Raw genomic sequence first — 2,236 nt, 5'->3', positions numbered from 1 at the left:
CTTAACTTTTACACATCACATTTTAGTCTTATTCCTACATTTACCTTCCTAATCATATCTTTAGGTTTGTTTTTTTATGTAATTCTAAAAATCAGTTTTGTCTTTTGTTCAATTCTAAAAAATCCCACAACATTACAGAAATCAGTGAGTACATGTTGTCACACTCTCTTCTCCAGACATCATCTGCACCTACAAAGTCTGCATCTTTCCTCAGTTTACTTCTTCAGTGGCAAGAAGCTTGAATTTCTCAGCTCCTTTTTCAAAAATAGAAAGCAATTGCAGGTCTATTTGCTTTACAAATAAATTATCTGGGTATAAGGGGGTATCGCAGGTCTTCTGTCTAAATGAAATACGAGCTTCAGCACATCTCCCCAACACAGAATTATTCATACGGTCTCTAAGGCAACCTGTGTCACACTGTGGGTAAGAATAGCGTAGAAAGGATGCACATGTCTACATGTAATTTATAAAACATGATTTATGTGATACAGGGGTTTCGCTAGGAAGTAGTCAACTTTCTGTTTGTTAAAGTCCCTCCCTGATCCTTTAATAAAGCCCTAAAACTTATGTATGTGTATCACAGTTACATAGTTAGAAGCTCTTCTTTCCATTAAAACAATCCCTTCCTGCCCTAAACTATGACTCTGCTCAAACAATATAAAACTTCTCCAGACTACACAACAGCAAGCTGTAACGTTGTAGTAAGTCAGCCCTGTATGCTGGAAACTGATTCTGAGGAAGAATAATGACACAGACAGCCAGGTGGTTGGTGTAGAATCAAATCAAAACAGTCTGAATCCATATTTTGGATCAGTACACTTTCTGGTGGAAAGGTTCAGGTGTGGCGTTGGCTGCGTATATCCCTCATGATGTGTCTTCTAGCATGAAAACACTTTATGGAGATGTTAAGGAGGTAAAGGAAATAACTGGATTTTCGCAAAAGGGAGTCAGCGGGTTGTCCTCTGATCATAAGGTTGGCGGTTCGATCACCCGCCCCTCCACATGTCAAAGTGTCCTTGGGCAAGACACTGAACCTGAAGTTGCTCCCGATGGCAGGCAGCAGCTTGCATGGCAGCTCTGTCACCATTAGTGTATGAATGTGTGTGTGTGAATGAGAAACACATTGTAAAGGGAGAAAAGCGTTATATAAGTGCAGTCCATTAACCATTTAATCATTAGGCAGCCTCTATTAATTGATAAAAGAATTAGTGGAAATGTTAACCTAATTCCTGCAGATGGTGCTTTGTTCATATTTTACAGCCCTCACTGTGCATGTAAATGACCTGTTTTTCCCTCCTACAAAGCTTCTGTTAAATGGATATAAACATGTCTCTGATTAATCCCCGACACCAGGACAGCGAAGCAGAGGATTCGGCAAGCACAACAATATGGCAATGTCATCTCAACAAGTTCAACAAGCTACTGATTTACTATCTGCTATGAGAAATATTTTGCAGGTTAAGAGAGAGACAGTGGGTGTGTCCCGATTAATCAAAACTGCTTTCAGATTAAATGTTACAGATAGAAAAAGAAAAGGAGCAGCAAGTGGCAGATAAGAGAACAGGTTTGGCAAGCTGCTGTTTTGTTGCCTTTGTCAGATTTCATTTCAACGAGCAACCAACTTCCTCAAGTGGTTTTGAGCCAAATACTGGATCAGCACCGAGTCCTGATCTGTGACCTTTCTGTGACAGAGGGAAAAAAACATCAATGTGATATTCTCACACCAAAATGTGTAAAAGCTATGTTGGTCCACAACGCAACAGCATGTTTGTTTGTCCAAGCTGAGAACTGAACAAAGCTGTGCCATTGTTTTAAATGCTAGAGAGCAGTGAAAGCTGGAGGAGGGGAGTCATGTTTGACTGTTGGAGCCCAAAACAGCTTCAGCTGACTCCCTGACAACCTGATTCAGACAAGCCACAACCTGCCTGACTGAGAACACACAGGCACAGAGGGACCCCAGCACATAAAGCCAGTCCCTCACCTCGCACAACCAATCCAGGTCAAGAGACCCACTGACAAAGAGCACTGGAATATTAATCAATATAGAGACACAGAGTAGTTACACTTCAGTGAAAAGAAGTCATGAATAAGGGCGGACATGATTTGGAATGGAAGAAACACATCTTAGTGGGGTGATTTAACGTACAGTTCTTATTTAATTCCAGGCTGCAAGTTGGTCAGTGGTTAGCACCATTGCCTCGCAGCAAGAAGGTCGCCGGTTCGCATCCCAGTTCGC

This window comes from Stegastes partitus, unplaced genomic scaffold, assembly GCF_000690725.1.
Source record: "Stegastes partitus isolate 25-593 unplaced genomic scaffold, Stegastes_partitus-1.0.2 Scaffold2024, whole genome shotgun sequence".
NCBI classification, from domain to species: Eukaryota; Metazoa; Chordata; class Actinopteri; family Pomacentridae; genus Stegastes; species Stegastes partitus.
This window is presented reverse-complemented; position numbering follows the sequence as displayed.